The sequence below is a fragment of the Anomaloglossus baeobatrachus genome, chromosome 5, assembly GCF_048569485.1.
Source record: "Anomaloglossus baeobatrachus isolate aAnoBae1 chromosome 5, aAnoBae1.hap1, whole genome shotgun sequence".
Taxonomy (NCBI): domain Eukaryota; kingdom Metazoa; phylum Chordata; class Amphibia; order Anura; family Aromobatidae; genus Anomaloglossus; species Anomaloglossus baeobatrachus.
In genome coordinates, this window is record NC_134357.1 from 294,504,701 (window position 1) to 294,517,513 (window position 12,813).

Sequence of the window (12,813 nt, forward strand, 5' to 3'; positions counted from 1 at the left end):
TCCAGATGCCTCACTCAGGAGGATTCGAATACGTCTTGGTGGTGATAGATATCTTTTCCGGATGGCCAGAAGCGTTTCCGGTCAAGAACCAATCCGCGAAGACAACGATGAAGAAACTTCTCACGGAGATAGTGTGCAGATATGGACTCCCGGAGACCATAGAAAGTGACCAGGGCCCTGCTTTTACTGCTAACTTGACCAAAGAGATATGGCAGGCCTTGGGTACTGAATTGGCTCTACACACCCCGTATCACCCTCAGAGTAGTGGGAAAGTTGAGAGGTTAAATGGGACACTGAAAGCAAAAATGCTTAAGGCAGCGCAGGAGACAGGGAAGCCATGGCATGAGAGTCTTCCCCTTGCATTGTTCAGTGTCAGACACACCCCAACAGGAGCCCACAAGCTGAGCCCCTATGAGATCTTGTTTGGTAGCGCACCCAGATTAGGGTTGTACTTGGGGGGTATTCCCCAAGCTAATGTGCCCACTGTTCTACAAGCGTACCATGATGGTGCCGGACACTTCGGATGGAAGAAGCTGGAAATGCTGTTGAGAGAGCGGTTCTATTGGAGCGGGATGCGGGAGTCTGTAGAGGCCTGGTGCCGAGAATGCGGCCCTTGCACACTGAGAAGGAAGGACGAGGCCAGCCAGAAGGCGCCCCTACACCCGATCGTTACACATCAACCACTGGAGCTGGTCGCCCTGGACCATGTAAAGCTCACCCCCAGCCGAAGTGGGTACACCTACGCTCTAACCATAGTAGACCACTATTCAAGGTTCATGGTGGTTGTCCCAGTCAAAGACCTAACTGGCCGTACCGCCGCTAGAGCGTTCCAGGCTTATTTCTGTCGACCACATGGATACCCTGAGAAGGTGCTTACTGACTAAGGCCCGGCCTTTAAAGCGGAGGTGTTCCATGAGTTCTGTCAGTTGTAGGGCTGCAAGAATATCCGGACCACGCCTTACCATGCCCAGACCAACGGCATGTGTGAGAAGATGAATCACTTTGTCCTGGGCCTCCTCAAGACGTTGCCGCTAGAAGAGCGGAACATGTGGCCGGAGAAGCTATGTACAATATGATATGTACAATAATATTCCTTCCAGCTTGACGAAGTGCCCACCAGCATTGAGAGCAGCGGCTGAAGTTCCGGTTCCTCCACCAGCGGAGAAGGCAAAAGAGGTAATCCACACAGTGATGGGTGACTTCCCAGCGGACTGGCCTACACAGAACGGCGCGGTGATTCTTCCCCACTGACACTGGACCCCGGAGGTCCACTCGTCCCAACCTAGGTAGACCCCCACTTAGGTACAGGGAAACTACTCTTTAAAGGGGAGAGATTATATGTGTGTGTTTTAAAGTTTGAAAATGATAAGTGAATGAAACAGAAGAAAGTTACCTGATTGTCAACTGTGATTTGGAACCGGTCGTAGCTGGCAACTGGTCCCCGTTGGGACCCCCTTCACCACTTTACATAGGAGGCTGCTTGTGAACATGCCCGATAACTGGCAAGGCAACCACAAACTAGTGGCATGTAAATAAAAATGTTTGTTACAGCTTCTACCGTTACCGCCTCCGGAGAGGCAGATTGGAGGAAGGGCCCGCAGTGGAGTAGGCTGGGGCCCAGCCACCACCGGAACCGGTGGCAATCTTCTGGAGGTTTCAGGGGTTCCCCATGGACGTGGGTCCCCTGAAAAGGACAGAACCCGCTCGGGCAACTTGTGCAGGACTGGGGTCAAGGGGTGCTGTTGTGAATGTTAGTTATGTCTTGGCTGCTGGGAGGCTCCCTCTGGTGGCCAGGAAGGGTTTGGACAGAGAACAGGTGGGTTGTGCAGTGGGTGTTTCCTTTCCTAACTCTCTGCTTATTTAAGTCCTGGTCTGATTGCAGGCTGTTGCCGGATGTCAGTTGTTCTTTGTATCTTTAGCCTGCTTGATCCTGCTTTACACCACATCTTCCCCAGATAAGTGCTTGCTCTTTATTTATTGTCTGGTTCTTTGTTTATCTGGGTTTGTCATTTTGCTATGGTTATTTTCAGTTTATTTGCTTGCAGGGATTTTCCCCCTTAGTGGATTGTTGAGGAACTCCCTGCAGTTCTGTGTGGAGTATAGCTCCTTTGGGTCCATGTTTTTGTGGCTTGTTGACTTTGTTATGATTCTTGTTTTCTGTTCATTGGTATGACAAGGGCACCTGGTGTAGGACGGAGTTCAGATCGAGCGATCTGAGGGCCTTTTTGTACTATCAGGAAGTTGGTATTTTGCAGGGTTTTTCTCTGGCAACCATCAGTCCCTTTCCTGTCTTTTCCTATTTTAGTCAGCGGGGGCCTCACCTTTTGCTAATCCTGTCATCTACCTGTGTATTGTGTTTTTCCTATATCACCGCAGTCTTTGAATGTGGGGGGCTTGCTATTCTTGTCTATTTTCTGAGGCAGAGAGTTATTCATCTTTCCTACCTTTAGGATAGTTAGTTCTCCGGCTGGGTTCGCGGTGCACAGGATGTTAGTTCACCCCTCGGATACTTCTAGTTGTGATGGTTAGTAAGGCGATGGCGGCCAGATTAGTTGCCAATGCTCTTGTCACCTTTTTGCCAATGATTTGTGGTGGTCTTCCATGGTTCCGGATCATAACAGGGTGCTGCCTGTTTGCTTAGGGGCAGCATTAGGGCCAGGTTGCTTGGGCGGGAGAGAGCGGAAGCCGTAACCGTTTGCAACTGTTAGTAACGTTTAAGTAAGAGTACCTCCCGATGTGGGAAGATGTTATTATAATTGTATGTCTGTTACCATTTTCTATCTTTTTCAGTTGGTGAAAATAAAACCGGTGATGGACGGGCAGCCTGCGGACGGTCTGCATTTAACTAAGGGGGAATGTGGCGCCCTGGACAAGCCAGGGGCCACAGAGCACAACACCCACACACTCCACACTCCCAGCAGGCACACCAAAGCCAGAACACAAAACCCTTGTTGCCTTCCTCCAGGGGCTGATGATCACACCAGGGGGTGGGCCAGGCGGTTGGCCCCGCCCACCAAGGAGTTCACAGTCCTGGAGGTGGGAAAACCAGGCAGATTGAGTTGAGTAGTGAAAGTGAGCAGAAGGAAGTAGTAGTTGAGCAGCCTGAAGTTGGTCCGGGTGTGTGGCCCGGACAGATCAGCAAGGTTGGCAGATGGTGGTGACCGTCTGCAGGAGTGGCCGATTGGAGTCTACCGTAAGGACCGTGGACGGGCGGTGGCCCGGCGGTACCGGACCGGTACACAAAGAGAATCCAGCACCAACTGGCAGGGGCTTTTCGGACCCCGGCAAGGCTAGGAGTCGCCGTGAATTTGCCGAATCCGTTAGTGAAGGGGACCTCCTGGGTTTCCAAACAGTCAAGTCCCGACAGAAGGCAACAGTCCAACCAACAGAGGGAGACACCGCCACCGCCAAGGCAACCGCTTCTCAGGGCCAGCGCCTGCGGGCAAAAGGGGCTCCTCCGGCCCATATCCAAGCCGGGAAGCGGGTTACCGGTGGGAACCCATTGGAACCGTACAGACATCTTAGGTGCAGGGAAAGGCAGTTGCCACCAACCTGCCGGGAGCAACAACACCGCAGCCGTCTGTGGGACCCGTCCATCCAGCCGTGTGTTTTACCGAGAACTGTGTCTTAATCATTGGGCTGAGTGAGTACCACCGTGCCGTGCGGCACAGCGCTGCCCCCGCGACCCTGCACCTCCCCAGGCCCCGTAACCTGCCTGCCATCCATCCCTACCCCATCACCGGGCCCCGGGACAACCAAACCCCCTACCCACGGAGGGGAGAACTAACAACAAAGCTGCTCCCAGTCACCGCTCCCGGGATCCCCGTCTAGAGCAGCGGTGGTATCACCAAAATCACCACAACCATGGGTGGCGTCACGGACAATATCCATAATCAAGACCCCCACAACCAATCAACCCCCCTTTTCACTCACGGGCGAGGAACGCCGCTCAAGTCCCCAGGATCTGGCCCACCGCTCGAGCCACCACCGAGCAGCAGCGGCCGGACCCGAGCAGTGGGAGAGCGCAGCGTCCCCTCCTCCGCCCGCGACATGTGGATGCAGTCTAAGGCTATGTGCGCACGTGTGCGCTCTGCACCGCACACAAAAGGTCCGCTTCAGAGCGCAGCTGAAAAGCTCCGTTCTGAAGCGCCTGGTGCCTGCAGAATTCATGCGCTCTACATTCTGCCTCTCCCTATAGACAGCATGCAAAGCGCACGAAAGAAGTGACATGTCACTTCTTAGAACGCACGCTTCGGGCAGCGGCCGAATCGCTGCGTTCTAATACGCCACGTGCGCACGTCTCATGCACAATCTTCATAGATTGTGCAGGGGACGCAGGACGCATGCAGTTATGCTGCGGTGCAGAACGCAGTGTAACTGCATGCAATACGCACACGTGCGCACATAGCCTACGTCCTAGTTCTAACCCTAAGGCCTCATTCAGACATCACTTATTTTTCTGGATGGCAATAAATAGTCTGAGTTTCATCAACCATTTTGGATCAGATTTTCCTCAGTGTGTATCACGCTAGGAACGGGGAAGTACCAACCGAACGGAGTAAGGGAAGTGAAACCCCCGGTATCTAGGGAAGGGTGAGATGGTGACCCCTGACCAAACCGCTGGTCCCTGTGGTTCCTCATCAACCTAGATAGGGTCAGCGCATAGGTGTACAACCTAGGTATCCCTAGTGCTAGGCTTTAAATAGGGAACGGATGAGATGAGCTCTTTGTCAACCCCACTAAACACTAAAGAAAACAACAAGGAGGACACACAGGGAAAAAACATGAACTACTTATCCACAGGTGACTCAGGTAGAAGTTCAGGAAACTTACAGGAACACCACCACAGCTGAGTACAAGCCGCCAGCTTGCATTCAGAGCTTGAATGAACTGAATATCATCAGCACAAGTCCAAGGAAGATGGGAGTATTTAAACACAAGGGGAAATAGAGATGATTAGCAGCTGAAGGGAAGAGGAGCTCTGTGGGGTCTTAAAGGTAAAAGGATGAAGACCTAGCAGAGGAGATACCTAGTACACTGAATACTGACAGCAGGAACAATAGAAAGTCAGGGAGTATTTTGTGCAGCCAAATACTGTGTTCAGGTATGTGTTTTCTCTGTGAAAATCATGGATAGAAATGTATGTATTACATGGAGGCCTAAAAGAGGCCTAAAGCCACGTGCGCACCTTCAGTAGTTGGGTCATAACCAGGAGTAGAACAATAGGAGGAAAAGTATAATAGAAACAAGAGCACCACTTCTGTATGTTATACCCACTCCTGGTCTTGTCTTAGAAATACTGGAGTAAAAAAAATCACCAAATACTGGTGTAAATGTATTGGTTTCAATCTGCAAATAAAATTCAGAATTCAGATTAAAGATTATATTATCGAATTTGTTATATATGCATATATATATATATATATATATATATATATATTAAATGTATATCTACTGCATATAATATATATTTTTATTTTTTTTTATTTACAGATTTTTCCCTGCAATGTGCAATAGGAAAACCTCTTTTTCTATATTTTAAGGTTAGTATTCATACACCTATGGATACTTTAAGGTAATTATTCACACCCCTGTGAACAGGAAGCATAACATATAGGACAAAAAAAAAAAAGATTAATTAGGGTTTTTTAGATTTACCAGATAAGGGTGACCGTGGGGCCATGTGAGCCTGCCATGCCTGTCCTGTGTTACCCGGGGCCTTCCCTTTCACAGGGGTGGCTCTCCTACGTAACATTGCCCCTGCATGGCTGCCTCAGCTCCCTCACTCACAGCACACAATGACTTGCCTTTCACTTGCTAATTACACTAAATATTTAAAATCAACATGCAGAATAAACAGTTTGGCTAATCTGTCCCTGTTTGAGAATGCTAATCCAACCTTTTGTCTTCCACTGCTGTCTGTGGAAAAGGCTCCCTCTATGACTCTCTTTGAAACACCATTTTCCCTCTCTTGCCCTCTCTTTCCCTCTCACAGGTCACCTTCATTTTTTTTGTACCGACAGTACAGGTCACTTACTAGAGTGAAAAATGTGCACCACCCGCAGAGCAATACAATTCCAGGCCGTACTTTCCTGGTTGGAATAGTCTGTCCTGGAAAGTGCACAGATATTCAGTTAAGATGATATTGGCAGGGAGTGAAGCTTCGCCTTCTTCCCACAGGGAACTTGAACTACTTGGTTTAAAATGTTGGGATTTTAGAAGGAAGATGCAAAAAATAACAAAGACAACAGTTCTACAAGACCTTCAATGTAGAGTCAGCTAATTTAAAGACAGATGAAAGATATCACTTGTTATCACAGCATTTGGCAATTTCAGCCATACTAATTGACTGTACTGCCATGCAAATGTACCGCCCCGGGGCTCAGCCGGCTGCCGAGCCGCTCGGATCCGTGCTAATCGGTGGGTGGCTCGAGCTCCTCACGGACCCGGGGGTCATGTCGCTCTGAAAGGGTGCTGGCGCTATGTGAGGGGTAGTGTTCGGTTGGGATGTTCACGGCCGAGGCCGCGGTTGTTTGGGGATTTAAGTTCGTGACGCCACTCACGGGTTGTGGTGAATGGATGGACACCACCGCTGCTGTTGACTAGGCTCCCGGGGATGGTGTTGCGCAGCTTGGTGTTGACCCCTCCGTGGGTAGGGGGATGATGGTCCTGGGGGCCCGAGGGAGGTGCTAAGGTAGGGGAATGGATGCATGCTGGCGTGTCGGTACGGTGCGGCGCGGTGCGCGGCCCGAAGGCACTGTTGTACTCACTATTACAGACACACTGGAGTTTCTGGTAAACCAAACAAGATGGTGGACGGTGCCCACAGCTGGCTGCGCTGTTCCCCTTTTCAGGTTGGTGGTTTTCGCCTTTCTCCTGCGCCTCACTTTTGGTAGAAATGATGACTCCTATGCCTGAGCAACGGTAGTCCGCTCCCTAGCCTTGTGTGTGCCTGTAGAGCCCGTTTGACCGCAGACGCTGGCCCATGGGGTCTCGATGCCTGGGCGGTGGCTTTCAACCCCTATCGGTGGGCTGTTGTCTTCAGTCGGGTCTTAGGTGGGAAAGGGCCTAAAGTCCAGTCCTCAATCAGTGGATTTGACTCGGTCCAGTAGTTTCTGGGCCTCGTACTGGGTCTGAGTACCCGTCCTGGTGGTCCGGTTTCCAATCGGCTCCCCGGTTCGGTACCAGCGGGCCACTACCTGGTCCCGGTCCCTTACGGCTCCGCTGGCGGTAATCCCAGCTCCTGCAGGCGGCCACCACCGTCTGCTTCCTTGCCACGGTACCAGGGCTACGACCCCGGCACAGGTCAGTGTTAACGCTGTAAGCCTGATGTACCGCCCCACGGGCTCCGCTGCGACCGCCGAGCCGCTCGGATCCGTGCTCGTACTGTGGGTGGTGGCTTGAGCCTCTCACAGACCCAGGGGTCATGTCGCTCTGCAAGAGAGTTGGCGCTACACACAGGGATTTGGGTGTTTGTTTTGGGATGATAGTTCGTGACGCCACCCACGGGTTGTGGTGATTATGGACACCACCGCTGCGGTGAAGGTATGGGGGCTCCCGGGAGTGATGTAATGGCGCAGCTAGGTGTTGGCCCGTCCATGGGTAGGGGGTGTTGGTCCCGGGGCCCGGTAGGCGAGGGCCGGGGTGCAGGGTGAAGAGTTGCGGTGCGGTGCCTGATGGCACTGGTGTACTCACTCTGACACAAGTCACTGGAGTCACTGGTAAACCAAACTGAGTGATGAACGGGGCCCGCAGCCGGCTGCAGCTTCTTCCAGACTAGGTTGGTGATTTCCGCCTTTCTCCTGCACCTCTGTGTGTAAATGTTTTGACTCCTGTGCCTAGACACCGGTAGTCCGCTCCCTGACTGGTATATGCCGGAGGAGCCCATTTGACCACAGACGCTGGCCCTTTGGGTCTCTATGCCTTGGCGGTGGCTTTACCCTGTATAATTGGGCTGTTGTCTTCTAAAGGGACTTGTGTAGGGTAGGTCCTTGAGTCCAGCCCACAATCCGTTCATTCGATTCGCCCCTGTTGGTTCAGGGCTTTGTACTGGGTCTGAGTACCCTGCCTGGTGCTCCGGTATCCAGTTGACTTCCCGGTTCGGTTCCGGTGGACCACTACCCTGTCCCGGTCCCTTATGGTTCCATCGGTCGTCTTCCCGGTCTCCTGCAGGCGGCCAACACAGTCTGCCTCCTTGCCAAAGGTGACTGGGCTCCGACCCAGCCACCGGAGTCGTCTTTGGCAGGCCTGAGCGCAGGTCTGCCTGTGAACTTGTCTGTTCTACACTCCTACTTGAACTTGACTCCAACTGACTGTTTTTCCCGCCTCCAGGCCTGTGAACTCCTCGGTGGGCGGAGCCAACCACCTTGCTCCGCCCCCTGGTGTGGACATCAAACCTGGAGGGTGGTGACAAGGGTTTTGGTTTGGCTGGTGTTACCTAACCGGGAGGGGGGTGTGGTGTTGTGTGTCTACCTGGGACGACCTGGATAGTCCAGGGCGTCACCCCTGACACCTCAGGCCTGCCGCACATGAACTTGACTCCCAACAGACTCAACTTCACTCTTCAACTGTGTCCTGTCTCAGGCTCTCCGGACTCCTAGGTGGGCGTGGCCAACCACCTGACCCCGCCCCCCTGGTGTGACCATTGAACACAGAGAGGTGACAAGGGTTTTTGTATGTTGGCTGCTGTCCCCTTATTAAGAGGGGGTGGTGTTTGTGTAAGGGCCTACCTGTGACTACCTGGCTAGTCCAGGGCGTCACACACAAATTTCAGAGCCTTCCTTAGCTGTCGATTCTAAAGGTTACCTGTCAGGTCTAGTATGCACCCAGAGCCACGAGCAGTTCTAGGTGCATATTGCTAATCCCTGCCTAACCGTCCCTGTATACACTAGCATAGATAAAGAGATACAAAAAGTATTTCCAAAGACCTTGAAATATGCTAATGAGTCCAGCGACCAGTCACAAGTGCATTAGTTCCCTGGCTAATCACCACCCTTAGCATGCTAGCATGCCTCTGTGGGCGTGCTAACATGCTAATGAATGTGCAGTGTCATAGGCATGGTCGCTCTCACCTCTCATCTGCCACCGCTGGATTTCGGCTCAGTGCGCATGATCAGAACTCCTGGACTTCCAGTCATGCGTACTATGAAGCTGGGTGTACTGGGTGTACAAATTGGTGTAGTGCGCATGACCAGAAGTATGGGGACGTTCTGAGCCGAAAATCTGCGGTGGCAGCCGAGGTGTGACAGACCATGACTCTAACGCTGCGCATGCATTGGCAGGTTAGCACACCCACAGGGGTGTACTAAGATGCTAAGGGGGTCGACTAGCCAAGTGAAATAATGCCCTTGCAACTAGTCGCTGGCCTCATTAGCATATTATAAAGAATCTTTAGAAATACTTTTTCTAAAGATTTCTTTGTTTGCTACTAGGTACAGGGGTAGTTAGACAGGAATTAGCAATATGCACCCAGAACTGCTCGTGGTTCTGGGTGAATATTGCACCTGATAGGGTGCCATAGTTAAAGGGAACCTATGTGTCCTGTATAGTAAATGTTTAAAGGGCTTGTCCAGTTCTTGGACAACCCTTCTCAATGTTTCCCCCAATAAAATAATAGCACACTCACCTCCGGTGCGGGCGTTGTTTCAGAAGTATCATATATGGCTCTCCTGGGATTGTGTGATACTGTTACAACCCCAGTTCTCAGCCAACCCCTCCTTAATCCCTATGTCCCCCAACCCTTGTAAAATAGCAACACTTATACTCAACTCCAGTGTCACCGTCGTTCCAGCAGTGTCATCTTTGACTCTCCTGAGATTGTGTCACATTGCTATAACCCCAGTTCTCAGACAATCCCCTCTTAATCCCCATGTTCCCCCTGTAAAATAATACAACTTCTACTCACCCCCGTTGTTGGCGTCGTTCCAGCGGTGTCAGCTTTGACTCTCGTGGGATTGCATTACATTCTTATATCACAAAATCCCTGAAACCAATCAGCGACCACTTCACTGTCATGCCTATCAGTCAAATCAGACATTTGGAGTAAGCGAGACGAGAGCAGCAGTTGCTCCAGATGTCAAGTAAGACTGAATGAGGGGACAGTGAAGCCAGCACTGAATGGACGCAGTGATTGCATGAAATAACAATGGCGACCCCGGGAGAGCCAGTGCTGACACGGTTGGAAAGGTGCTTGCACCGGAGGTGAGTAAATTTGATATTATTTTACTGGGGGGAAACATAGGGATTGAGAAGGGGTTGTCTAAGTAGCAAACACCATGTCGCATTAGCATATGCCATTTCACATTTGGAGAGATCCTGATGTGCCTAAACAGGGGAAATCCCCCACAAGTAACCCCGTTTCGGAAACTAAAATAGACCCTCAAGGAATTTATCTAGATGTGTGGTGAGCACCTTCAACCCCAAGGTGCTTCACAGAATTTTATATCGTTCAGCCGTGAAAGTAAAAAAAATACATTTTTCTAACAAACATGTTGCCATTGCCCCACATTTTTAATTTTCACAAGGGTAACAGAAAAAAATGGACCATACAATTTGTGGTGCAATTCTGGAGAGGGTGAGAAGGAGTAGTACAGGTGGATGTGGTGGAGGACATTGAGTTATCCCAAGCAGAGACTGGGTGATGAGGCTGACAGCCAGTGTGAAATTAATGATGATCATCACAGCAGCCATGATGACCAACAGGGCCCCGGGTCATACTGGTGAACATGGCAATCTGTATGCTCAATTGTTTGTAGGATGACAGGTAAATTGTTAGAATCAAGTAAAAGAATGAAAAAAGGATAACTAAAATGGAGTCAAAATTGTTACATTACCAGGATAATCTGTGTGCCTGGCTTGGTGAAGCCTGTATGCAAGTACTATAACAAGAATGTTCAAATTGCTGGATCAAGCCACCTTCAGTAGTGTCCCTGTCCACCTCCGATATTGCAGAGGTAAAGTTGTATCTGTGTAGGGGGTGGGCAGACCCCCTACAAAGGGAGCATAGTTAACCCGGAAATGTTATTAATAAAAATGTTTTATTTGTATTTGCATGTGTATGGTGTTAGGGTACCCCTAGTGGCCGGGTGGGACGGCTGTTACCACAGTGGGGAGGAGGAGCCGGCAGAAGCAAGGGGGAGGAGAGAGCAAGGGTTGAGAAGGAAAGAAAAGATCAGGAGGGCAGTTGTCTCGGGGACGGGAGCGGAGCAGCAGAGCCGGGGCAGAGTGTGGGAGCTGAAGGACAGAAAGCCGGAGAGAACAGGAGCGGGTGAAACCTCATAGGGTGAAGCAGTCCGGTGTGGGTCCGGGCTGTGGGTAGCCAGAAGTGGGAGCCGGGCGAAGAGGAGTAGTCAGGCACATCCCCACTGGAGGGGACGCAGGGACAGGCTTTCCCCAGCTAAAGAAAGCGTATCATCACCCTATTGCCTCGTGTGGAGCTTTGTGAAGAATAAAGATGTTTGTTAATTGCATTGAACCATGCCTGAAGAGTGTTTGTGCGCCGGACAACACCTGCACCACCACCACACTCTGCCCCACCAAGGCATCTCCTGTCCCCCCAGTGACGGTGGCGCCAGGGGTAAGCCTGACAGCAAGGGCCACGACTACAAGCCCGGAGGCACCCCAGGCACCCCGTTACATGTGGCATAGTCGGCAGGATCCGGATTGTATGCAAAGGGTCCCACAAGAAGATGGAGATTAAGTGGTGCCTAGGGCACAGGATCCGGACTATTGGAGAAGGTTCCCGGTCCCATGGTGGGAAGAAGAAGCAGTGCCTGCAGCGTTGGACCAGGCACAAGATGGCGGCAAGATGGCCGTCGTCTGTGAAGATGCAGAAAGCGCGCAAAATGTTGGCGCCAAAAGAAGAGCCTGGGGCTGGCCAGTGCCGAAAAAGAAGTTCGGAGTACTCCGCCCAAAGAGGGGAGGTGCCGGTCCCAGGGCACGTAAGAAGACATGTGAAGTGGGCGGTGTTGTAAGAAGAAAGAAGTGCCGCCGCGGAGGGGTCGACCTGAGGTGTGAGACTGGGGGTGGAGTATGCTCAAGAGCGGGAAAAGCAAGCCCGCCTCCATTTCCTCCAGCTTCCACACCGACCCTGACGCCTTTACCTGAGCCTCATTCCCCAAGCAAGATGGAAAATGCCGAGGGACTACACCCTGCGCCTGGCTTGGAGAAGAGTGACCCGAGGCAGATTATGGTTGCGGAGGGATTCCCCGCCCATCTGCCGGCTGTACCCAGAGGACCGGGAAGAGCCACGAAAGTAACTTGGGTGACCACATGGGACGCCCTGACTGGAGCAACCACCACAGAGGTCCGGGCGACCTACACCGCCAAACTACCGTCGGGGAGTCGGATGCTGGGAGCCCCATACCCCTGCCCGGACATTCCCTCGCCAGCCGCGGTGGGATCTGCGACACTTGTTCAAGCTCTGGCTCCGGAGGAAATATACGCCCGGAAACTGGAGAAAGACGAGTGGGGCTTCTACTGGGACTCAGTTCAGCCATCAGTACTACCGACACGAAAGTCCCCGTCACCTGAGCCGGATTCAGTACAGGAGCGGCTGCTCGCCGAGACCGTCGCCCGGGAGATGATGGCGGGTCCCCGGAGCGAGGAATTTGAGCAGCAGTACACCACCGGAGTGGTGGTGAAATTCAACCAAAGAGAGGGGTACGGCTTCATCCGGGACGGCGAGACCGGGGACGACTACTTCTACAACCGAGTACATTTAGATACAGAAGGCCTCCCACAGAGACTGCATACCCTGTACCAAGGGGAGAAGGTACGGTTCCTGAGGGAAGTGGGTTGCCGGGGCCTGTTTGC

At 51.9% G+C, this 12,813-nt stretch overlaps 1 long non-coding RNA gene across 1 annotated transcript in view; it reads left to right on the forward strand.

The window, feature by feature from the left end:
• The window catches only part of LOC142310000 (uncharacterized), a 33,955-nt gene that overhangs the window by 5,624 nt on the left and 15,518 nt on the right, over nucleotides 1-12,813 (forward strand). Inside the window, exon 2 of the long non-coding RNA XR_012754056.1 lies at nucleotides 5,494-5,543. This is a non-coding gene — a long non-coding RNA (uncharacterized LOC142310000). The remainder of the gene's footprint in view (nucleotides 1-5,493; nucleotides 5,544-12,813) is intronic.